The sequence below is a fragment of the Tiliqua scincoides genome, chromosome 4 (genome assembly GCF_035046505.1).
Source record: "Tiliqua scincoides isolate rTilSci1 chromosome 4, rTilSci1.hap2, whole genome shotgun sequence".
Lineage (NCBI taxonomy): Eukaryota > Metazoa > Chordata > Lepidosauria > Squamata > Scincidae > Tiliqua > Tiliqua scincoides.
Genome location: NC_089824.1, coordinates 30,507,713 through 30,534,035, shown reverse-complemented (window position 1 = coordinate 30,534,035; position 26,323 = coordinate 30,507,713). Strand labels below are relative to the sequence as shown.

The window sequence follows — 26,323 nt, the reverse complement described above, 5'->3', positions numbered from 1 at the left end:
CAAGCCTCCACACCCCCTTTCTCTCCTCAGTTTTTGCAGATAACCCTGGTGCTGGTATTGTGTGTGTATGTGTGTATGGGGGGCGGATTTCCCTCTATCCACTCTATCCCATGTGTAATTGTATATGCCTCAATTGTGTCCTTCCTCAGGTGTCTTGTTTCTAGACCAGTGGTTCTCACACATTTAGCACCGGGACCCACTTTTTAGAATGAGAATCTCTCAGGACCCACCGGAATTGATGTCTTGACCAGAAGGGACATCATCAAGCTGGAAAATATTTTAACAATCCTACACTTCCTACCCACACTTATCCAGGAGTAAGTTCCATTGACTAACATTGTTAAAATATATACAGAGTAGCCTGTTAAAAGTACAGGTCTGTAACATTTTCCCAAATGCAGTCACATACCATTTTATCATCAAGTCTAATATATTAAAAATAAAATATTGAAATGAATGGGGACCACCTGAAATTGGCTCGCGACCCACCTAGTGGTTCCCGACCCACCGTTTGAGAAACACTGTTCTAGACAAAGAGTTCCAAATGTAGCCTTCCTAATAAGGATGCTTAAGGAATTGTCAACAGGAACAGGTTAGAGAAGCAAGGAATCAAAAGTAATTTTTAACGGTCATTCAGAGAACACTTTGCAGCCCTGAAATCCCGCTTTTTACCTCAAAAATGCTACAAAGCCCTACTTCCACCAGGCATCTATATAGAGCTACATATAAAGAAAGCCACAGTCTTTCGTTAAATGCACATGCATTTACTTCAGCCTGATGCTCATATTACAAAACCCATCCACGTGACTCCTCCAGAGACTCTGAACTGAAATCTGATGCACTTCCAAGCATCATGCACTCTGGGGGATATTAGCTTGTGTGGTCGTAAAATGATGGAGGTCCCTCTTTGAAGTGAATGATGTGCTACAAATTGCCGGCCTCAAAGACAACAATTTCAGGTTTGCTAGTGGGGGGAGGGGGGAGGAATTATATGTCAGATCTGTGGCTGCTGCTGGAAACTCCACCACATAATCCTCTATGTAAGATTCCATCTCCAAGCTGCACCTTGTTCAGTAAGAGGTTTCCACTGTGATGGAGCTTCTGCTGTTTTTGTTGGCATTTGTTCTGCACAAAACGTGTCAGCAGATTTTTTTTAAAATCAGCACCAATTAAGTCATCTTAGTAGCGCTGAGAGAGTCCCTAAGCAACAGGCTTGCACAATATACACAATGAGACATCTGCATCCTCATTGAAAATCTCTCTCTCCCCCCCCTCTCTCTGGGAAGAGGAAACCTAGTTTCTGGCCCCTCGCTGTGATCTTATTAAGCTGGTTCTTGTTGCTTTGCTATAGTTGTTGGTTGGGGGGGGGGATGCATCTGTTTTTTTTTTAAACAAGGGATAAAGAGCCTTTATGGCCTTTCCTCTGGGCTCCATGAGGCTGGTTAAGCAATCAAGGAAGAGAGAAACTACACCTAGAAATTGATGGCTACCAAACCAGGCCAGCCCAAGGGTTCCTAAAACCTCAAGCAAGGTTTCAAAAGCTGTTGTGATCCCCCTTCAGCAACACATGGCCATGCCAAATGCGGTCCCCCTTAACTGGTAGCACATCAGCTACTTCATCCACTGCTCCTTCTTCCTGAAAATTAGCAATTTTCAACGTTTTCCTGCTCACGGCTCACTAACTTTTATGGTCTTTGGCTCTTGTGATGTCACTTCTTCCGGGACAGTCTTCTGGGACAGTCTTCCGAGTTCTGTGGCTATGTTTTTAGGGTAAGTGTCTGTAGGAATGAATTGTCTGTCCCTCTTCCTCCACCGGCTTGTTGTAGCAATGAGACTGCATTGGCCGGGGTAGGGCGAGATAGGATTGGGCCCACAGTCTCTAACTTGGCTATCTCTGCACAAGTTGTACTATAGGTATAAGCAGTTCTTTTTTTTGTAAAAAATAAAAAAAAAAGGTGCAGGAACTCACAACTTGTTAATCATTTATTTATTTATTTTTAAACCATTTTTTATTGGAGAAATAAAATGTTTTTTATGTGCTTCCCCCCTCAAGATGAACTTACTTCTGAGTAGACATGCATAGGATTGGGCTGTCAAATCTCCCCATCTCCTTCCCCCTAGCTACTTTTTCTACACATGGGGGAAAATACTGTACAGGTGCACTTGTAGTGTGTAGTATGTAGTGTGGCACTACTTCGAGGAGAGGAAGCAGTGAAAGGATTCCGAAAAATGGCTTACATGAGTTCCATGTAGTAAAATTACTCTAAGCAACTGTGGGAGTAAGAACAAAAAAGGAATTCTTACATGAGAGGGGTCCTTAGTTGCACATAGAAACAGCTACGTTTGCAAACAAGCGATTAAATATGGTTTAATTCAGGTATCAGAATACTCTGTGTCTTTGGGAAGGTGCTTGGCATGCAATTGTATGCTGCCCTGAGCAGCTGCTGTGCATTGCTGGAGAGGAGCTGCAAACGCTGGCTAGCGGAGGGCACGCTTGTGGGGGAAGGATGAGGAGGATCTCTGGCAAGGCTGGACAGCACGTTGTACACATGTAGAATCCCTTTTCACCTGCCCTTAGCATGTGAAAACGGGTGCAGATATATATCTCTGCCAGGATTAAGAGCCCAATCCTAGGTATATCTACTCTGAAGTAAGTCTCGTTCTAGTAGTCAATGGAGCTTACTCCCAGGAAAGTGCCTAGGATTGCAGCCTAAGAGCCTAATCCTATGCATGTCTACTCAGAAGTCAGTCCCACTAGAGGCAGTGGGGCTTCCTCCCAGGAAAGTGTGGAGAGGACTGCAGCCTCAGAGCCCCTCCTCTGCCTGTCTCCTCAGAAGTCAGTCCCAGTAGAGGCAGTGGGGCTTCCTCCCAGGAAAGTGTGGAGAGGACTGCAGCCTCAGAGCCCTTCCTCTGCCTGTCTACTCAGGCTGCAAGGCTATGACACTTTCCTGGGATTAAGCCCCATTAAACACAATGGAACTTACTTCTGAGTAGACATGCATAGGCTTGGGCTCTCAGGCTGCAAAGCTATGCACCCTTTTCCAGGAGCAAGTCCCATTGAGCACAATGAAACTTCCGAGTAGACACGCCTAGGCTCGTGCTGCAGATTGGCATGGGGGCTGCACCAGCCAGCTTCCTTCCCCTCCTCCTCCACCAAGCCAGTACCTGGGCATTCCGTGGGTGCCGCAGCCCATCTCCCTGGCTGGCTGGCTGGCTGGCTGGCTGTCCGTCCTCCTCCTCGGCGTCGGCGCATGTCCCCCGCGCCCTCCACTGGCTTGGAAGCTGTGCAGGGAAGCAGAGCGCGGGGGGAGGGGAGGCGGGCTGGGCTCAGGCGAGAGCTTGGGGATGGGGGCAGGAGGGGGTCATTGTGCGGTCAGGCAGGGGCCAGGCGCCCGCCCACCCTGCACCCCCCAGCACCCACCCAGCGAATGCCTATGTTTTGCTCCCCCCCCAGAATGCCTCGGAAGGGGAGGGGCCCCTGCAAAAAGGTGCCGGAACTCCGTCCCCCCACGTTCCATTAGAAAAAAAGCCCTGGGTCTAAGACCATGTACACACAGAGCACTTTTAAAAAAGTTTTGGCAATGGAGGACACATCTACCAATGGTTATTTGCCATGTGGCTAAATGAAACCTTCATGTTCTGAGATATCTCTCTGGCTGCAAGCTGTTAGGAATGAACAGAAGAAGTCTATCACCTTCATGCCCTGTTTGTGAGCATTATTGAATACTAAACTTGATGAAACACCTGATTAGGTGAGCTGTGGTCTCATCCATAAAAGTTTGGTTGTAACCAATTAACCACCAACATTTGCGGTAGGGAAGGGGCTGGAGCTCAGTAGCAAGACCCGTGTTCAGACACATGAGGTCCAATCCTTGACATCTCCCAGGTAAAACTGGGAAAGAGATCTGCTGTCAATCAGCGAAGAAAATAATGACCCAGATAGACCAACAATCTATGATCATATGTTGCACTGTTCACCCAACCTGCGTCTATCCAAGACTCTCTTGCCAATTTGAGTGTTGGAAGAAAGTGCCAGATCCCAGCTAAACATTTGGGAACCATCAAGGTATTTAATGAGGAAAGTCACTTCAGAAATACATAGCCTATTTATTCAGAAGCTAGCTTGAAGTTTACCTTTACGCACCGTTGACAGAGATTAGTCATAGCAGGAAGGAGGAATGTATTTGTCTGTCTTCTTTACAAAAGGCCATTAAAATGTTTTAAAAGTCCAATAAACAGCTTTGCATGACATCAACTCAGTTTAGTTCAAAACCTTTCATCCCTTACAATCCTGTGTGCAAAGATGACAGAGCTTGAAACAAACATATTTTTTAAAAATGAGGCTCAGGGTATTACCGTTGTGAATGTAAAAAAGGTATTTGTACACAATCAAGTTAGGTAATGATGCAAAAAATTGCTCCATAAATCAATCAGTCCCCTATACTTGTTTCATTAAGAGATAATATAACTGTGATATCATTGCAGTCAAATTGGCATGGCTTCTCCAATTTGATATCCATCCAGTTTTTTTTAGCAGGGCTCAGCACTTTTGAAACAAAGGAATGGGGGTGGGGAGAGGCAGTGCAGATGTACATTTTCATGATGTTTTACGCATAACAGCAAAGACAGCACATTAGTCATCAAGGCAAGGAGTCTATGTAGAATACTAACTCATGTTTGAGGGAAAGCTGCCCTTTCCTGCACTCTGATAGGCTAACCACAAATTGAACTGAGTATTTTTTTTTTTTTTAAGATGCGGTTAAATAAAAATTATGATACATGATGTGCCACATTCTGCTTTCTCAGAATGCATGAGCAGTTCTCAGGGGGCACATGTCAGTGAACACACAGGAAGCAGAGTGCTGAGGCTCCTCGTATCATATGTTGTAATTAGGCCAATCCAGAATCTCTCACACACATGTGCATTCTATAGTGAAAGCAGAGGGGCTGTTTTGGTGGGGAGCGGGTAAGAAACTCTTCAGTTCAATGATAGCTGCCATTTTTTCTCTGAAGAAATCTCCTCATCAGGAGGAGAACTTCGTCAGGAACACATCAAGATGAATTATCATTAGTTACACTTAGGAATGTAGGAAGCAGTTTTATATTGAGTCAACTCAGACCGTGACCCATCTCAGACTCAACTCAAACCCATCTAAGGGCCAAATCCTATCCAATTTTCCAGTGCCTGTGCTGCTGTGCCAATGGGGCGTGTGCTGCATCCTGTGGTGGGGAGGCAATCACAGAGGCCTCCTCAAGGCAAGGGAACATTTGTTTCCTTACCTTGGGACTGCATTGCAGCTACACCGGTGCTGGAAAGTTGGATAGGATTGGGCCCTCAGATAGTACAGGAGGGCCCCCGTATTCATGGATCCTCTATCTGCAGTTTCACTTAACTGTGGTTCCTGCACATGCCCGATCTCATCTGATCTTGGAAGCTAAGCAGGGTCAGGCCTGGTTAGTACTTGGATGGGAGACCGCCTGGGAATACCAGGTGCTGTAGGCTTGTACCATAGTCTTTTGAGACTAAAGGTTGCCAACCGAGGCCCCCACACACACCCCACTTCCTCTGGAACCACCCACTGCACCTACGGCGGATACTGGGAGATGCCTGTAATGTCAACCCTGATTAGCAGTAACCCTTAGAGAGGAATTTTCTCTGCCCTATCTGGAGATGCTGAGGATTGGACCTTCTGCATGAAGAATATTTATATGGGGGGGAGCTCCTATCCAACATAAAGAAGACATCAGCAACAGCCACCAGGGTGGATGATATGCTGGGATGAAAAGGGACAATTGTTCTCCCCTGGGAAATAAAAGAGAACCACCACTTTGAAAGGTGCTTTGCCTTGTAAGCAGGACTAGCGCCATTCATGGGTAGTACTATTGCCATGCTCCTGGGGGTCCTGTAGCCAATCTGGGCATCGAACCTCCTAAAGTGCTCCCTACTTGTTCCTTGATGGTGTGCTGGATGCTACTGCTATCACCAGTATGAAGGTTCACATGTTGGCCGAAGCATGTGGGTCTTTATCAGGTGTGAAACCAACTGCCATGATTGGTCAACCCCTGACACTATTCCAGGAACTCTGAGAGGAATTTTATCTGAGGGGTACAAAATTTCTTTTGGTCCCCTTTGCAAAAGGAGAGGGGTGAAACAGAGTGGGGGAGGGTGGTGATGGGCGAGCAGAATGGAGGCAAGGAGGGGCAAAACAGGGTGGGGGGAGGGTGGAGACTGCTGGAAAAGTCTTTGGAGCCCAGAACTACCCACCCATGTGGCATCAGCAGCTAGATACAGTAATATGGAAAACCAAACACACTCCTAGGTCTCTCCAAAATCTTTTAAATATAAAAAATCATGCCAAAAATTAGCATCCTATTTATCCTATTTAGGCTCTTTCATCCTATTTAGGCTCACACTAGAATGGAAAGTGTCTTGTGAGTGCCAAAATTTGTTTCTACAGCAGCTGCAGTCTTACAGCTGTGTCCCTGAGCTCCTATACACTCCTTCATGGTAAGCAGATCCACAAGACAAAGAGCTACTGTAGCAGGCCAGTTTCCTCCCAGATTTGACATTGTGCTAAGGAGTGTCATGTATGTATTCCTTGGCCTAGCATATAAGGCTTGCCGGTAGGTAAAGTAGCTGCAGCCTCATACTTGTGGTAAAGTGACCCCAGCATCCTGTGTGGGCAACAAGTCTGAATAGATGGGAAAATGTAAGATCCCAGGAAATTTCTGGGCCCCTCCTTTGGCTCCTGGGCCCCCTTTTTGACCCTGGGCCCAAATTACCCCCTTTACTCCCCTCTCCTAGGCCCTGCACTATTCCTGTTGGCATGAGCTAGCACTGTCAGATCGTACTTTATGGCTGCTGCTGACAGAACACATGTAACGCCAGAGTGACAGCCCAGAAGGATTGTTTGCTAGTCTCATTGAACTCAGTGGGAATTACGTTTGAGTAGATCTTCATAGGATTGCACTGTAAGGGCCCAATCCTATCCAAATTTACAGCACCGAAGCAGCCACAATACAGCCGCAAGGTAAGGGACCAAACATTTCCTAATCTTGAGGGGGCCCGTGACTGCCCCCGCACCATAGGTTGCAGCACATGTCCCATTGGCACAGCTGCGTGAGCACTGGAAAGTTGGATATGGTTGGGCCCTAAATCTCTGGTCATCTGGAGTACAGTGGGCCCTGCAGGTTTGTCATTTGCGGATTTGATCTGACACGGATGCTGACCTGAGCTGGATGGCTTCACATGACCTTCTGGATGCGACTGGAAGTGCCTTCCTGTTGTGTCCAGGAGATGTTCTGAGGTATAGGAGGCTGTGGGTGGTCTCCCCGGGCCTCAGAAAGCCTACCGTAGGCATCCAGAAAGCACTTCCAGTTTTTTGACAAACCAGAAGTGCCTTTCAGAAGCCTCTAGCAGAACTTCTGAGGCGTGGGGAGGTTGCACGCAGCCTCCCAGCACCTCAGAAGGCCTGCCAGAGGCTTCTGACACACACTTCCAGTTTAGCAAAAAACCAGGAGTGCCTGTCACAAAGATCAGGCAGGCCTTCCAAGATGCAGGGTGGTCACATGTGGCCTTCCTTGCCGCAGAAACCCTTGCTGGAGCCTTCTGATAGACACTTCTGGTTTTTGAGCCCTGGCAGATTCCACTATCTGCAGATTTCAGTATCTGTGGGGGGTCTGGGAATGCATCTCCTATGGATACTGAGGGCCAACTGTATGTGGCTTGATAAATGTGGTCTCAAGCAGGACACCCTCTTACAGTAAATGCATTAGGGCCCAATTCTATTTGATTTTCCAGTGCTGGTGCAGTTGTGCCAATGGGGTATGTGCTGCATCCTGTGGTGGAGGGGCAATCACTGGGGCCTTCTTAAGGTATGGGAACATGTTCTCCCTTACCACGGGGCTGCATTGTGTCTACACCAGAGCTGGAAAGTTGGATAGGATTGGGCGCTTAGTCCCCTATGCGCATGTATTTTCTGGTTGTATTGGCCAAGGTGCAAGGAGGTTCTTTTGTTTCAAAGTGTCTGGTGTTTGCACAGCAAAGGCAGTTAGCAAGGAGCATTTGATTGTATTTATGCCTAGCATTTGTATTCTGTTCATGTGCACTAGTCCTGATCTTGTAATATACTGAATGCTTCTGGGGAGGCGCTCATCTCCCTCTGTGTGCATTGATTTCAGCAGATGAACAGCCTGCCATTTTCAATATCTTTTATTGTGGCTGTAGAATGCTACAGGCTCCTTTATAAATCAGATTAGAGAATACTTGCAAAGAAATTTGGATTGTGTTCCAAATCTGAATAAGCCTTTCCCTGCATGCATACCATCAGGCAGCTTAAAATATACCCATGTGCAGCCATCTTGCAGATTTCATACTACTTAAAAGATTCCAGCTTGATGATCTGAACTACAGCCATGGTCATCTTTTTTTCAGTGATATACTAATAATTTCTGCTAGGAGGGATCTGCCTTGGGAATAGAGAAGCGGGCAAGATGAATAACTAACATGTCACAAGCAGTGTGGTCCTATTGCTGATTTTTAACAATTGGTTTCTTGCCCAGCCATACTGCAAACTAGGGGCCATGAGATTTGCAGGCCCTGAGAAGAAGTGGTGGCAATGGATTTTTCCACTGCAAGAATACATTAGGATTAGGTAAAGTGAATCACTGGGAAGGGGATACATTTCACTGAGAAGGAACATAGAATAACAGCTTACTTTAATGTGGCCTCCTCTTGTACGTATCATCCAAAAATTAATAGCCAAATTCTGTCAATGTCTACTCGAAGTCATACTGTGTTCAATATAATTTACTCCCAGGAAAGTGTGTATAGGATTGCGGTCTTAGGGCCTGATCCTGACCCTGTGAACGCTGGCTTACCACCCGGGCGCACTGTTGCAAACGTGCTGTAAGGCACATTTGCGAGCCTTACTGCAGGCCCACCGCTGGAGATAACCTAGTGCGAGCTTATGCTGGTCCAGTTCCAGTGGTGGGCCCACGTTCTGCTGCCTGGTGGTTGCCCGGACTACTGAGCAGTGGAGCGGTGAGTGGGGGTGTGGGGGGAGGTGGGGAGGAGGCATTCTGGGGCAGGAGAGGCGGGAGAAGGCGGGCGGAAAGGAAGTGTGGCAGGGGAGGAAGCAGGGAGGGAGGGGGCAGGACCAGTGGAGCCTGAGCCCCATGTTGAGCCATGCGGCCCAACACAGAGCTCTCTGATTCTGCAGCAGTTCCAGACCTGCCGTAGAATCAAGTAGCCCCATTGCGGGCTACTTCCTTTACTCGGGGGAATGGGATGAACATCCCTTCTCCCAAGGAGGAGACAGCGTCTGCCTGGGGTCCCCTGGCTGCCCAGGCAGCCATTTCACTGCCTCAGCAGCCCCGCACTTCAGGAAGCTCAGGATTGGGCTGTTAGAACACAATCCTATCCAACTTTCCAGAACTGATGCAGCCAAGCCAATGGGGCGCATTCTGCATCCTGTAGTAGGGCAGTCACGGCGGCCTCTTTGAGGCATTTGTTCTCTTACCTTTCTTTAGTTATTTTGTTCTCTTAATATTTCTTTACTCAGTGTGTGGTTGGTCTGTGGAACTCCTTGCCACAGGATGTGGTGATGGCATCTGGCCTGGACGCCTTTAAAAGGGGATTGGACAAGTTTCTGGAAGGTGTGCAAACCTCCCGATTTTAGAAATGGGTTATGTCAGAATGCCAGATGCAAGGGAGGGTGCCAGGATGCAGGTCTCTTGTTATCTGGTGTGCTCCCTGGAGCATTTGGTGGGCTGCTGTGAGGTACAGGAAGCTGGACTAGATGGGCCTATGGCCTGATCCAGTGGGGCTGTTCTTATGTTCTTATGTACCTCAAGGCTGCATTGTGGCTGCATTAGCGCTGGAAAGTTGGCTACAATTGGGTCCTAAGACCCAGTGGGCTGGATTACGCAGGATCCCTCCTAGATATATTACATCCATGATAAGGGGTGTGAGCAATGTAACACGCAACAGTTGCCTACATAATATGTGCATATGAATTCCTGTCATTCTTCTGCGCATTTTCTGTTGCTTGAGCAGAGGGAGTAGCAGCTTCTCAGGATCAGAAGCAAGTTGTGTTTTTTCAGAACTGTCTTAACTGGAAGAAGTTATAGCTGAAAAGGACTCCGTCTTCCTTGAAGGTGAAAGGTTAACGCTGAGAAAATGGAGGGCAACAGCAGTGACACCCCTCCCCCCAACCAGTCAGAATAAAGATCAAAGCAGGGGAGGTACTACATTATGTGAAGAAAGCCTGTCTAGACACAGAGGAGATCTTTCTTTCTAGAAAATACTATAGCGGGGAAGTGGAGACAAAGAAGAATAGGATAAATGGGCCTTACCATTGCTGGGAACATAAGTAACAAGTCTGCTGAATTGGAAACACATGTTGAGGGGGACGTTGGTTTAATTGGAATGTCAGGGACTGGTTAAAATGAGATATCAGCTGCAAGGTTAAAATATTAGTGCATAAAGTTGAGATGAGCTGGGGGTAAAACAAGAGCAGCAGGAGGAGTTAAAACATGGGTTGGGAAAACAATTGAGCCCACTGAAGGGGAAAAAAATTGGTATTAAGCTGAGACTGCAAAGACCATTTGGAGTCGAGTGAAGGATTAGATATGGAAAAAATTGATCCTTGAATATTGCCAAAGACCTTCTGGAGGGGATAGAAGGCAGACCAGGAAATGTTTGTGCAGTTGAAGGAAGTTTGTAACAATGCCAGGGGAGTGAGCCTGACGAGGGTTAAATTACCGACATATCGATGGGGAAGGCATTAGTGGGAAAACGGAGGAAGGAAGCGTGCTCCTGGATGCAAAGAACAGGCCAGGGTTCTTTCCTTTCGAAAAGATACTGGACCGATAGCAAAGCCAAAGTTGAAAGAATTCTGAAGTTAGCACCTGGAGACAAGGCCATTGTGATAATGCTGGGGTCACAGAAACAAACGAGATTTAACAAATGTAACAGAAGATTAGCATTTTGATTAGAGAGTAGGAAATAGCTACTCATATAATGGGTACAGTCAGCATTATTTATTTAAAAAAAACTGGATTGGAAAAATGTGAAATGACTTAAGGAAACCTGGCAAGGATACAGCCGTGGCGGGGGGCAAAGGGTGCAGACAGAGACTTATTTAAGATGCATTGGGGAAAGATAAAAATCAACACACATCTGAGAAAAAGATATTGGCAAACCTAACAGGGAAACAGAGAACTGCATGCCTAAGTATGTATGCTCCTTTACCTTGTTCCGAACTTTTTCAACAAGTATTTACAGAGGCTTCGCTTAGCTCAGGTATGCTGACTAGCTTGACTTAATTGGCACATGCCAGCAGGGACAGGATGCTGCTTTTCAGGACAAAAAGAGGTGTGTCTTTCTGCATCCATCTTGTAGCCACTATTTGTTACATGTGTGGAGCGCACTGAAATTACTCAAGCATAAATTACTCAAACATGTCCTGGAATGACTCATGGGGATGGACAATAGTTCAGGTGGTGGCTCACATGCTTTGCATGCAGAAGATCCCAGGTTAGTCCCCTCCTCTAGCATCTCCAGATAGGGCTGGAAAAGATCTTTGTCTGAAACCCAGGGCGCCATTGCCAGTCAGTGTAGAACAGATTATATTCAACTAATGGGCCAATGGTGTGACTCAGTGTAAGCTGTGCATGTTAACATCTGTCCCATTGGGGTGTGTATTCATGACTCGAATTGCTGGAACAGAAAGGCTTCAGCTTGATCACAAATCTGATCACTCAAAGTGTCAGATCTGCTGGCAAGGGGGAGGGGGTAGCAGCCTTCCATCTGGTCAAAAGGAACCTTTTTCTACTAGTAGATCCACTCAAGAAATGACTCTGTAGCGCCATTAATTTACCACCACATTCATGTTTTTTAATGCATTTGTGGGTTGGGGTGGAATTAATAGTTTATTTACTCCAGTGAAGCATCCGTGGAAACCTATGCACAAGTTATTATTTATTCGCTTAATCAAAAGTTTGAGGAATTGTTGAAGCAAAGGGAAGAGCAAAAACGAGGGTCAAAGAAAGCAGTGCTGAACACGGTTTACGTATAACTCTCCGGGCAAGCAGGCTCACTGGTTTCAAGAAGCACACCAGTAATTCACATGGAAGGTAATGTAACAATGCACCCAGACCTATTTCATCAACAGTTCCATTGTGCCATCAGCAAGGGGCTGCAGGTCAGGTCACCCCAGGAAGATTATATGATTCAGCTCTTTCATAACAAACTCTGTGTGTTTTTTGTTTATTTCTTAGTAGCAGGCAGAAGGATCAATTCATCAGATGGAGTAAAGGCACACAAAAGAGAAGGCACAATCCCTGACCTAAATCAACCACAGCCCAGAAATTATATCTTCAGGATTGGCTTGAGCTACAGGGGTGGAAGTCATGATTTGCAAGACTTTGGCTAAAGTGCAACCTGGTGCCTGCCAAACAGAGCATTGCTTCTCATCTTGCCACACTTCGGTTCCTGGCCTCATTATACGGTTGGTGCACATTTTCTCTTACATTTCCTAAAGTTGCATAAAATGCCATGCAAAGCAGCCACTGGGAGACAGGATGAGAATGAGTGGATAAAGCGTCTGCATTATTTTAATTGCCAATAAGAAAGAGTCACATGACCTGGAAAGCATCACAGATTTAATAGAGGAAGAAGAGAAGACCTAATAAAAGACTGACTGCTGATCAGTCAAAAAACACTGGGGCACTGCCCAGCCAGTGCTGAACATTTTTAAGTCCAAAAGATTTCCATGGGGAAGCAACACACTCTTAAATTACTAATGGGCAGAAAAATGACAGAAATGTGCCAAATTTTGGCTGGATGTTGCCTTTTGTATCTATGCTCAGTAAAGCTGATGCTCGGCTAGAGTTTAGCTATTATCTGTAATATTCTTTTCACTATGAGAGAAAAGACTGGCATAGCTCCTCCAGGCAAACTCTGGCACCCACCCTCCTCCTGACCTCGAAAGCACTTCGTTTTTAGTTCCCATGACAGTGTACTAACCACCAGCTGCTGTGAAGCGATCACAAGGGACCAGGAAATCTCCAGCTCAAAATGCCTTGGGCGGGGGGAGTGATGTTCAGTGCCATGAACACACATGGTTGCCAGGTGGATTAGGGTTGATCTCTTATGTGATAGCCAGTGCCCACCCTGGGCCACTCAGCAGCCATGTGCTTGCACTGCACTGGATGTCACTCCCACACCACCAGTGGCATACCTAGGGGAGTCCATGGGTGGAAGTGACCCCAAGCGGCATGGCTGGAGGGGCACTGCCACCAACCCAGCAATGCTGCCCCAAGGCTGCCCATGTCTGCTGTGCCCCCTCCAGAGGCGTTCTGAGGCCAGGAAAGGCCATGCATGGCCTTCCCGACCTCAGAAGACCTTCTAAGGCCTCCATAGTGCCTTTAAACATTGATTCCAGTTTTCAGCTGAAAACCAGAAGTGACTAAGGTCCTTCAGAAGTCTTACAATGGGGCAGCGCCTCCAGGCATGCCTCTGGGTGCCACAGTGGCCAGGGCTGCCACGGCTGCTCTGAATCAAGACAAGTAGAAGGGGTGACCCTTTTCCCCAGGTTGCAGTTTTAATGAAATATCCCTCCCTGACTCACATGCAAGTTGCTACTTATTCCCAGAAGAATAAGTATATATTTGCACCTATATTCATTTCCATCCCAAGGCAAATGACAGCTCAAATGAGGATGATTTTCATCAGGAACACAGCACAGAGGGCAAATGTTGCTCCAGAGGTGTAGTTTCTCCTCCCCAAAGAGGAGGGCTCCCCTCCCCCAACACCATAGTCCCAGTTCAGATCAGGGGAACTATAGCTTCCATGTTTAAAGCAAATAAGTACAATTATCCCGATCGCCCAATTAAAGGGGTGATCGGAGTTTGTTTAGCCTGGCCTGGAACACAAGAGTCTCCTCCCAGTGGGGGAGTGGAAGAGGGCTGGAGCTGGCAGCTAGGGAGGGCCTCTTAAAAGGCACAATACCCAGCCCTCGTCCTCCTTTGAACATGGGCACCGTGGGAATACCCGCCCGCCCGCCCTAAAGGCAGTCTGAGTTTTACTGGTCGCCATTTGGGGCCGGGTAGGAATTTTTTGCTGCCTGCCAAGATTGGCCAAAGGGCAGGCAGCTTTTTCACCTACCCCAGACTGTCATGGGCCAGGGGTTACCCCCCCTTTCAAGCTGCCATTGATCACTTTAAGAAGGCAAGTGGTGCAGGTTAGGAGGTGTGAAGTTGACTTCAGGCATGCACCTTCAGGCGGCATAGGCAGGGCAGAACCCAGTTTCAGTCCTAAGGGGCTCGGCGGCATGAGGACGCAGACGGGGCCCTGGCCGGGACCGTGGGGTCCACCTCAGAGGCTCAGCGGCTTGAGGTGGCACAGCCCACGGTCTGGCTGCCTTCCCCTTAAGGGACAGACATGGATGAGCTGTGTCGCTCAACAATGGGGCGCGACTTGGAGTCAGGTGCATGCCCGCCTGGGGGTAGATGTGTTCTGGTACCGCCCAGAGGTCCCACCTCCGCACCACAGGGGGCTTCACTGCCTCGGATGCTGCAGGTCTCAGCCTTCTGTTGTAACTGCGAAATAAAGTGGCCCTTTCTCCCATACCTGTTGTCTCGAGTGTTCATTGGACGGTGCAAAAACAAAGCAAATAAGTACTTAATATAGATCACATGTAGTGTAATGCTAAGTGTCCTTCCACAGCAGAGTACAACTGTGTGGGATTTTCACATTCAACCCCAGGGGTGTGTTTTCTCATTCAAGCACTGGTGCTCAGATCTTATCAGCCTTGGTCCTCACATAGCAGCTCATAGAATCTGGTGGAAAGAGGAGGAGAATACCAAGAAACAGAACGGGCTGGTGGAATGGTTCGGAAAGAAAGCACACAAACTGATTAGGCTTAAAGATTCCTATCTCACAAGCACTAGGTGATGTCAAAATGTGCCTTGTTATACATTTATATTCAGTTGTGTTTCCATCCTCATCCTTGCTTATTACAGGAGACAGCAACTTGTTCAGTACAAACAACTCTTCATTGAAATTCAATATATTCAGCACCCTGGAAATGCAACTTAAGCCAGAGGGTCACAGGATATTTGCATATTTTCAGGACTAATATCATTTGCATAAAATAACTTGTCAAGAACCAAGCAATAGCCAGTGAACATGTTCCTTTTGCAGCGTCTTTTATACAATTTCTGCAATGAGATTGGAAGCAGCATTCATTACAGTGTTTGTGGAGTGGTTTCCCAGTTAGCCAGACTCCCAGGACAGGTTCTGATTACTACATGTTGATAAGTGGACAGCAGGAAACATGTGGAACTTGGTTGCTTGTTAAAGGTCGCATTATCATGGATCTCATCTTGGACTCTTATTTTTATTTTATTTTTTAGTCTGAGTATGTTGATTGTAGATTCCATCACTCATTCAATATAGAGATTGCAAGGGGGAAAAATCATTATAGAAGGGCAGGGGAATAAGTGCTTGTCTGGGTCCTCAGTGTAAACTAAAAATAGATTCAGACAATAATGTATTCCCCTGCTTTTTTGTAATGATTTTTTTGCAATCACCATATAATAAACTCCAGGGGGAACTAGAGCCTAATCCTATGCCTATCTTCAAAGAAGTAAGTTCCATTATGGTCAATGGAGCTTACTCCCAGGAAAGTGTGGCTAGGATTGCAGCTACAATCATCTAAAAAGATCAATGAGAGATACTCAAATACTGGGCCTAAAAAAAATGTCTTGATGTATTATATTGTGTACAATGCCATCTTGAGTTTTTGGGGAATTAGGCAGGATAAAAATCTTTTTAAATAAATAAATAAATAAATAAATAAATAAATAAAATGTACATTTTTAATCCGCAGATAAACAGGCTTCGCCTGTACTTCATTGACTTTCCATCATGTACAAAATTGTAGCAAGAAAGCTACCAAGGCCTCACCTGTAGTGTGCTTATTGTATGGGTATTATAACACACTTGCTAGCCAGCCAGCCATTGCCACTGACCCACACCCACATCCACAACCCCACTTACCCACACACATGCCACAGCTAGCACAAGAGGCTATGAGCTTGTGTTTGGTATCTGTGGAAATCAGCGAACAAACCCAGACCTGTCTGATGAGGATATGGGAATGGGACGGAGTAACTGCTATGTTTATATTTGCTAAAAAATAGGAGAACAGCCATTGTGTTCTTTCTGTCTCAATGTCCTTGCATGCATCCCGTATTGTGTCTGGCACCTTGGGAGAGTAATCTGATTAACTCTGCATAACTCCTCCTATACCTATTCTACATGAAGATTGTGACAGCCCAGATTGGGCTTTAGCACTGGAGGAATGAGAGTTCTGCCAGCGCTAACTGCTGCAAAAGTGCCATCCTGCCACCTGCCAAAGCAGGTGAGTCAGAGAAGAGTCTTGATGGGGAGGGCAAAATGGGAACAAGGAGCGCAAAACTGGGTGGGCAGGGGACATAATCGGAAGCAGGGAGGCAGCGGGAGGGGCTGGATCTGGTAATGGTGGCACACACCAGATCATATCCCCCTTTTCTCCTTGCTCTCATCAGACTTGTGCTAGCCTTTGTGTCATTGTCATTGATCCTAATTAAAAAATTACTGAATTAGTTATGACTTTGGGATTCTTTTCTAAAACACACTTACTTACCGCACCTTTTTTTAAGCAATAGTACAGTTCATCTGCTCAGTATATGATGAATACTGCGGGTTTGAATGTACTAAGAAAATTAAGTATTAAACAAATACATACATTATTTATATGAGTCGTATAACTATTTAAATGGTTGTTTAATCTGGGCCATTTCACACAGGATGTTTCTTTCATATGAAAATAACCTCTCTCTAGGAAAAAAACAAAATGGATACTGTATGGGAAAACCATGCAAGTTGATATTTTGTGACAGTGAGGACCCGATCCTACTGGGGAAGTACCATTCCAACAGTGCAAGATCCTTTACTGTGGTGTGAAAGCCATGCTGCACCACGCACTGCTGGGCCACTGCTGCAAATTGTGAGAAGTTTACAGCACATGGCAGTAGCTCCAGGAGGCTCTGTGTGAGCCGGTAAGTTGGCAACAGAGGCGGAGAGTGGAGTTCTGGGGGTCTTCTGAGGTGGGGAGGGAGAGATGGAGAGGGGGCGGTTCAGGGGCATTGTGAGATGGAGGGAGGGCAAGAAGCAGGCCAGAGCAGCAGCATCTTGGTGGCAAAAGCATGTGCCAGATCTTATCTTCAGTTTTTCAGCCCACCCCTTCCCCTTTCGCTCCTTGGTCTTACACCAGCTGTGTAGGTGGGATGGTCCAAGGAGACCCAGAGGCTGTCAGAGGGGCTATGCAGAGATAAGTACAAATACTTATATCTGGCTGGTCTCCCCCACTATTGGATGCAGTGTTCACTCCACCAGAGCAGCTGTATCGGCACCAATGGTGGGGGATAGGATCAGGTGGTGACACATACATGGCAGAGGCTGCCCACTGGGGAGTAATTGTGATCTCCTCTTAGGACAGTGTGCACAAGTGCAATCTCTCCTACACAGAGATTATTGCCATGTAGGATAAATGACAGATCTTGATCTTGTCTTATGATAAATGAATCGTAATGGAATCATTGCGCAACTAACCTAAAAGATGACACAATCATTTTTGCAATGTGCAAGTGAATGATGGAGAACAGCTGACAATCTACCAGGTTTTCAGGGCGACTGAATAATAATAATCATAATGAACAATAATAACTAACTGCTTCATCATCACCACAAATATTTACATTATGCTATCAATGTAAATGTTGTTTTATAGAATAAAAAATAGCAAAGGGTAGGTCTCTGCCCCAAGGAATTTACATTCTAAACAGATTAGATGATAGGTCAACCTAAACAAATGGAAGGAGGAGCACATCACTATTCGATGGGGCTGTCACTTAGTAGCAAAAGGTTCCAGGTTGCTTTCTATGCAAAAGGTGCCAGGTTAGTCCTTGGTATCTCCAGGCAGGGTCAGAAAAGATGCTTGTCTAAAACCATGAAGAGCCAATGCAAGTTGGTGTATACTGAGCTACAAAGATCAATAGCTTGACTCAGTCTAAGGTAACATCACAATCTACAGGGCAATCCAGTAACAGGGCAATTGTATCCTGGACAACTATGTCCCAATCGAATGCGTCTCAGTTATTGGCAACCCTGGACATTTGCATCTGGTTTTTTTGTGTTTGTTTATGTTAGATGTAATTCATTAATTTAAAAATGTGTTTAATTAAATTTAAAAAGGTAAGTGACCAAGACATAAGTAACCAAGGCTACAATCCTATCCACACTTTCCTGGGAGTAAGCCCCATTGATTATAATGGGACTCACTTCTGAATAGACAAGTATAGGATTGGGTTCCAAGATACTCAAAAAAGACACAAACATCCAAGGACTTCAATGACTGGGTTGCTTTTTACTGGGACACAATCATCCAGGGTGCAAATACCCTAGTACCAACAATCCTATTGATGTTTATGCTGAAGCAAATCACATTGCATTCAATGATGCTTACTCCCAGGAAAGTGTACATAGGATTGCAGCCTTAGAGACTCAGATCCATTTCTTTCAGCACAAATCTTTTAAAGTCAGCATCAACAATGTCGATTCAAGGATTAGAGAGAAAAATGTCATTTTGCTAAAGAGAAAACTGTTTGGGCTGTACAGTTACCAGCATTTTGCAGATGGTGGATTTCACACTTCTCTTTCAGTCAGCTTCTGAAGCTTTTAATGGAGATGTTGCATGGTTTGGCTGACATTTAAAAACACACGCACACCCCCTGAGATGCAGGAAAAATAATTGTAAAGCCACCACATTTAACAGGGTTATTCAGGGCATTTTTATTAATCTGCAAGGCTTTGCGATAAGTGACCTCCTTTGCACCTTAGCCAAAACAATTGCTCATTAACATACATGTTCAGTGAAAGGAGAAACTCTGTGTTTTTAACTAGACTGATTCAGTTGTGTTAAATCTTTTTCCTCATGTGGATCCCAACTACATTGAATGGTGTTCTGGAAAATGCAGTAGACCCAGTTTTGCAAGTGTGCATGGAAAGGCATGTCTGCTTGTGCAACATCACCCTGGATTTCTGCTATTTCCCCCATGTACCTTCAGCTCCCTGGGCCTTATCCCACACCATTCTAGGAGAACTAGACTTTTTGTTGAGGTAGAGGGTGACTGGGGAAAATGGGATGGGAAGGCCACTTTGCAACAGCAGAATTTCGCTTGCACAATTTAGGGTACAATCCTATTCATGTCAACTCAGCTGTAAGTCCTATTGTGTTCAATGGGGTTTACTTTCAGGAAAGTGCATATAGGATTGCAGCCTTAGGATCCAAGCTACAGTTAAGTTTGGGTTCTAGGTTGAGGTGTGGAAAAGAAATGATTAGGAATCCTGAGATTTTTTTATCTGTTACCCTGCACATGCCTGATCTTGTCTGATCTTGGAAGCTAAGCAGGGTCAGGCCTGGTTAGTACTTGGATGGGAGACTGCTTGGGAATACCAGGTGCTGTAGGCTTATACCATAGTCTTTTGAGACTGAAGGTTGCCAACCATGCATTTTTCTCCCTTTCACTACTAGGGGCAGATAGAGAGATGTTGCCCATTTGCTGGCAGATTTTATTTATGGAGGTTTCACTGACCAGTTTAATTCTGTTCATCCTAAGAGCCATTGAAGTGACGCTGCACTAGGACACATGAAATGCATTTTAACCCTATGTCAGAAACAAAACAATAAAAAAAATGTGCTTGTTTGTTTAGAGGTGTCTACTATGTAGATTTTGTGTAGTTTACAAATGAACCCAAGAAAATGTATTTGATAGCAAAGGTCAGTATGTGTTACAATATGTACAGCCTGTGCCACTTTGCCAGCACTGCATTCAGAGCCCCTGGCCACCCATGCAGGCATGTAAAGCACCAAATAGTGCAGGGGTTTTGGGGGGGGGGGGTTACAAGGAGGTGGGGAGGAGGTGTTTCTGGGCAGGAGGAGGGCAGAACAGGGGCAGAGCAGGAGGGGGCAGGATCAGTGGGGGCCTCTTCTGCCATATTGTAACACCCTTCTTAGGCCAGGCAGCCCTACAAGGGGCCGCTTGGACTTCCACCAGCTATATGGCTGGCAGATATCCAAGTAGCCCTATGGGGCAAGCTGGGGCATTACTCAGGGTAATGAGTAATCCTTTAGCCTGAGGGGAAAATATCTCTTACCCTGAGGAGACCTCCAGCCATCTCCCAACTAGTGCTGGATGCAGCACAGGCCAAGGTGATAGTTAGGATTGGGCTGTGTGAGTTGCTTGTGCTTAAAACCAAAGTTCTTCCCCTTAATCACACTGAAAGTCACACGCACACAAAGTTGGTGCCTATAGAAACAACAATTCAGCAAACACATGAGTTTGGACATCCTTGTAAGTGACAGCTACTTTGTTATTTAAAAAAAAAAATAAATCTTCAATCTAATGTGATGTTCCAGTTCCAACTGGGATTGAACCTATCACAAGCATTTTGTGAAGCATTCCAGATGATAATAAATTACTCAGCATGTGAATGAAACTCAGGAAGGAAGATGACTAGCTGAAATCTTTTTTGCACATTAGGCAAGTCTCCAGGGATAGGAATTTGGCCAGGAAAGCCAGAATCATATTCCAAGGGCAACTACAGAATAGGTGATAATAATTTTCTATATAACATTTCAGAACAAAGGCAAGCTAAATCTGGGCCACACCACCATGTTTTGATTTTCTTTGGAGTTCATGTTCAAGGAGTTCTATTGTTATATTGCAGATAGCTACAAAATGAATATATAATACAGGAATATTTTTATACCACTATTCATTTAAATTGTTCTTTATGATAAAAGCCAAAGTTCTGCATGCTACTGCCAACAACTCTGTGTGAGTCAAGCAGAAGCATGAAGTCTGCAAATTCTTCTCTGCAGAGCAAACAATTGAAATGGTTGAATACAATGGTAGCTAATATAACACAGGAGACTGAGAACTCAGGAAGTCTCTAACCTCACCTGTCCCCTGAACTCACTAGATGGCCACAGGAAAATTGCACCTTCTCAGCTCCCCCATCTGCAATATTGGTTTAATACAGTGGTTTCCAAACTGTTTTCTACTGATCCCTTGATCTACTGGACCATTGGCTACAGCTCCTCATTAGGGATACAATCCTTAACATTTTATAGGGTGGCAGGTTTTTCACAAGGATTCCATAGCTCCCCTGGCTGGTTTCCATGTCTCCCTGGGACGTCACAGCTCACAGTTCTGGAATCACTGGCTTAATAATACTTTCTGTAAGGATTACAACAAGATAATACATTGTTACCAGGTGTGCTTGAATATGCATTTAACATGAGCACACCAGGAAAATCAACTACATGTGCAGGATCAAGTGTTGTGGCACATGGCACAACCCAGTGAATTGGCATGAAATAAGGAGAAAGGCAAGGATATAGGTGCAACAAGATATGGCTTTTTGTATGGATAAATATACAATAACAGGGCAGGAAAATCAACAATGCTATAACCACAAGGCAGTAACATACACATAACTAGGCCCTTAACATCAGTATTATGTAAACCAAAAGAGAAAGAGGAAATCCTTACAAAGAAAAGGGGGCATTTTATGCCACCAAATGGATGAGGGACCAGGGACTACCCAGGAGAGATTACCCAAGGTGACCAGGGGCTAAAGTCCAGTGAGTTGTGTGATAGCATAGGAAGGAGGTAGAAGAGAAGTAGAAGACAAAGAAAGAAAGAAAGAAAGAAAGAAAGAAAGAAAGAAAGAAAGAAAGAAAGAAAGAAAGAAAGAAAGAAAGAAAGAAAGGTTGCAGTACAAGACCAAGGCTTGGGTTGAAATTCTCTGTAGACTGGATCCAGGGCTGCAGGCAACGAAGGAGCCCCTGTGAGCCATAAACCACTTCACTCTTTTACAGGTGGAAGCACTCCCACAATCCAATTCAAGAAGGACATCAGTTGAAAGCAGTGATTTTTCTTGATCTGGAAATTCCTGATAGATCAGTTGAAGGGATCCATGCTTTGGAGGCCTGGAACAAGTCTCTAAGAAGACTTTCTTCTTTTATTACCACAAATAGGGTAGAAGTCTGAAGTCTAGAAGTTCTCAATGGTAGACTTCTACCACTTCAATATCACATGTGAAATAAACATAAGCAAATTCCTGCTAGTTCATGTTTTCTACAGTATCTTGTTTGCCACAGTGGCCAATCAGATGAGTTTAGGAAGCCCAGAAACAGGACAGGTAGGCAGGACAGCTCAGTCCCTACTGCTCCCCTGCAGCATTCAGCATTCAGTATCTGCAGTATTCAGAAGCATACTTTCCCTGGGCCATTTATAGATGTGTTCTGAACACTTGAAAACACTATATAAACGCTAAGAATTAGAGCATGCTGGCACCATGAGCAGTAGAAAACCTGATAGCTATGAGCAAAGTGGCCTTTGTTGTTGTACTGGGAAATAAAATACTTGAAATCTTGCAAAGGCCAACCATTCCAATTCCACGCAGACATGCCATACAAACACTCCCTGATTTTTCCTCCTAGAACTCTTTTGGTTCTACTAATTTAGTATAACGCTTGGGATGGACTAGCTAGCAATCAACCTGGAATCCTCGGTACATCCATAATAAACAATGCAACCATGTGCATTTGCCTCTAAAGAGCTAATACACAAATCCTTCTCCAGGCGCATAGCCAATGAATGGAGCGGACGCATAGGCACACCATCTAACTGCACCTCTCAGCCCTTCATTGCATGTATAGCAGTGAACAGAGGAGTGGTGGGGAAGTGGCTTCCTTTCCTTCTGCACTTGTACTTTGGGATTGGAGATTGCTGCTGAGGGGCTGTTGGGAAAGTGAAATAAAAAAGGCAGGGCAAATGAGAAGGGAAAGAATGGGGGGAAATGAAAATAGAGATGCTGGGAGTCCTGCAGCTCTTTAAAAAAAGATTAGCTTGCAGGATAAAGAATATGTTGTTCCAATGGTTCCCAAACACACTGGAGCCATGGTGCCCTTCACACTCAAAGGGGCACCACATGGTGCCACATGGCCTTTTCTTCCTGGCTTGCTGGGCTGACATCGCATGGAATTTCATACTATTAGCATGAGATCTTGCAAGAATAGTGGAAGATCTTTCAGAAATAGCTCAAGCGCTCATGGTATTCATGCTATGCTTGCTATATTCACTATATTCGCAAGAGGTTTTGGCAATGTCAGGCTGATGAGCCAGGAAGAAGTGGCCACATGGCACCGTGTGGTGCACACTTTAAGAACCTCTGTGTTATGCTAAAAGGGGTATGGGAAATGAGCTTCTCCTGGACACATTCCTGAGTGGTCGTGGCTTATGGTGCTGCCATGAGAGAAGAAAGAAGGAATGCAAGAAGGGGCTATGGGTGGAATTCTCCACATGCACAAACACAAATACACTTGCACACACATATGTAGGTTTTGAGATGAAGAGTCCAAACAAATAATCTGCTATCACTGAAGTCCAGAGTCTTGTTTTGAGAATGGCCATCTTCATTGTAGGAGCCTGGGCAAAGATCAGTTTACTAAAGAAGGGTGAATGAGATAGAGGGGTAGGTCAATGCTGACACCTGATACCTCTGCAGTGGCCATCTGCTGGGCACAGACATCAGGCTGCAGTGAGATTTGGCTCCGCGATCACTTTTCAAACTCTGCAATGCCTTTTATGTTCCAGAGTGAAGAACTTCATTTTCTACTTCCATTTATGTGCGGAAATAAATCACTGGGGAACATAATTAAACATATGATGCTTGAGGAAAGTAGAATAAAAATTTGAGATAGAACATATTTAACCTGCATTTTGTCCTCAACGTGTTAGATAATGCTTAATGAAGCATTTTATATCCTATTAAAGCTTTATAGCACACAGAATCTCCTTCGTTCAAAATGCTGGGAGCCAGCATATAATTACAGTTTAAAATTAGATAATACTTATCAAACATAAACACATTATATAACTCTCCCTCTGTGTTGTAATCGCCCTGTTTATACAACTTGTTGTAAAGGCAGAAAGCTGCTATAAAGCATGTGTATTGGCTGATTTAATTATTGAATCTTGGTATTCATGAGGGTTCCGTTCCCAGAACTCATGTGAACAGCAAAAATCACATTAAAGCAAATCCATTTAAAAAACAATGTCCCTTTGCTAGGTGATTTAAAAACAGCCTTACTGACCTTTGTAATGCATCAAGCAGACAATCAGTCTCTCTCTGGGTGCTTAGAAAGTCTTCACTCAAGCAATCCCTTCCTACACCAGGAGCTGAAGCATGGGAGAGGGAGAATGGAGGAAGTGATAATCACTGCCATTTAGCATTCTTTCATGTGCTCAGGGAGGGGTTGCTTGCCTTGGTGTGAAGCTGTTCTAAGTGCCTGGAGAGAGAATGATTGATGGATTGTCAGCTGCCCTCTCTCCTATTAAGGAGGCTATTGTTAAATGACTTTTTTCCTTTAATTTAAAGGGCCCTTCTCATCACTTTGAGATAAATCTGCAGGTGAAAAATCTGTGGATAATTAGGTTCTACCTAATTAACAAAGGATCAATGTTTGCTGCATCCCAATCCCAAATACAGTGGTGCCTCGCATAACGAAATTAATTCGTTCCGCGAGTCCTTTCGTTATGCGAATTTTTCGTTATGCGAAACGCGTTTTCCCATAGGAATGCATTGAAATTTAATTAATCCGTTCCTATGGGCAAGAAAAGTCAGAACAAAGTCAAATTTGGTTTGCAAAGTGTTTATTAAGTGCTCTTTAAAGGCATACATACTGTACTGAGGATTTCAAAAATTTCAAGCACAAAACTTCAACTTTTTAAACATGACAGAAAAACATTTAAAAATCAGCAAACAAGAGGCAGGACCATCTGACTTGAGGCTCAACACTGAATCTGAACAGAAACAGTCACAAACAGTCCTTGGACTGTGCAAAACTCTTCAGAAAGTACATTTTTAAGGCATGTAATCAGGGACATCATACAGAAACCAATACAGAAACTTTTTAAAATCACCAAAGGACTCTCTAAGGCTCTAGGGGACACTTGTACACAAACATTTTAAGGTGACCAAGTCAGGCTGAAGTGTCTCAACCTACAGGACCAGTCTTTTAAGTCAGGAAACTGGAGGCAGACAGAACTGTCTCCACATCACAGCAGCAGTCGTTTACGTTCCCAGAGCTGCGGAGGGTCTCTCTGGGGATGGCACGAACGCTGGTCAACTGGGAAGGCGCAGTAGAGTAGGCAGGGACACTGGCAAACGTGGAGAAGACGCATGCAGGAACGGTCTCAGGCTGTCTGGCTAGGACAGAAGCAGTTTTCAGTTAGCCAAAGACAACCTGGAGACAGACCCCTCTGTCCCCCAAGTCTCAGCATCACTGCTCTAACTTACCAGACAACTTGGACAATGCTGGCAAACTGGGAGAAGCAGTAGAGTAGGCAGGGACACTGGCAAACTGGGAACGGTCTCAGGCTGGCTAGCTAGGACAGAAGCAGTTTGCAGTTAGCCAAAGACAACCTGGAGACAGACCCCTCTGTCCCCCAAGTCTCAGCATCACTGCTCTAACTTACCTTAACTTAACAACTTGGACAACTGGGAGAAGGCTTCAAGGCTTGACTTCAAGGCTTCTAGGAGGAGGAGGAGGAAGAAGGCAACTGGGCACCACTGGTAGAAGCAGCAGGTTCCTCTTCCACTCTTTGCTTCTTCATGAAGAACCTGTCCATGGTCTGCTGCTTCAGTCGCCTTTTCAGCACCCCTCTGAAAGAGGACATGATCCTTCTATCAAACATGTTCGCAAGGTCATGTACCAGAGCCTTGTCTGGGTGGTGCCGCTGTGCATAAGTCTGCACGTTTTGCCACTGTTGGCAGATGTCCTTCAGTTCCGTGGAGGACAGCTGTTCCTCACTTGTCGCTTCTTCCTCTTCCAAAGAGGCCTGCTCCTGCGTAGCCGCTGCCTGCAGTTCGACCAGCTCCTGGGTGAACAGCTCCCGGTCGTGGTCCTCCACCAGCTCGCAGATGTCCTCCTCTGTGACCTCGAGGCCCATGGTCCTCCCCAAGGAAACAATGTCCTCCAGCACTGTTGACTCTGGTGCAGGCGCAGAAGCATCAGAGTCACTTGTTGCCACACACTCTGGCCACAGGTTGCGCCAAGCGGAATTCAGATTTCTCTGGCTGATCCTGTCCCAGGCCTTGGTGATCATCTTCACGCAGCTGACGATGTCGAAGTAGTCTCTC

The 26,323-nt window shown here is 45.4% G+C and overlaps 1 pseudogene; it reads left to right on the top strand.

Moving 5' to 3' along the window:
• The first annotated feature begins 5,375 nt into the window (after positions 1 to 5,375).
• Positions 5,376 to 5,503, top strand: LOC136649856 (5S ribosomal RNA; annotated as a pseudogene).
• The last annotated feature ends 20,820 nt before the right edge of the window (positions 5,504 to 26,323 follow it).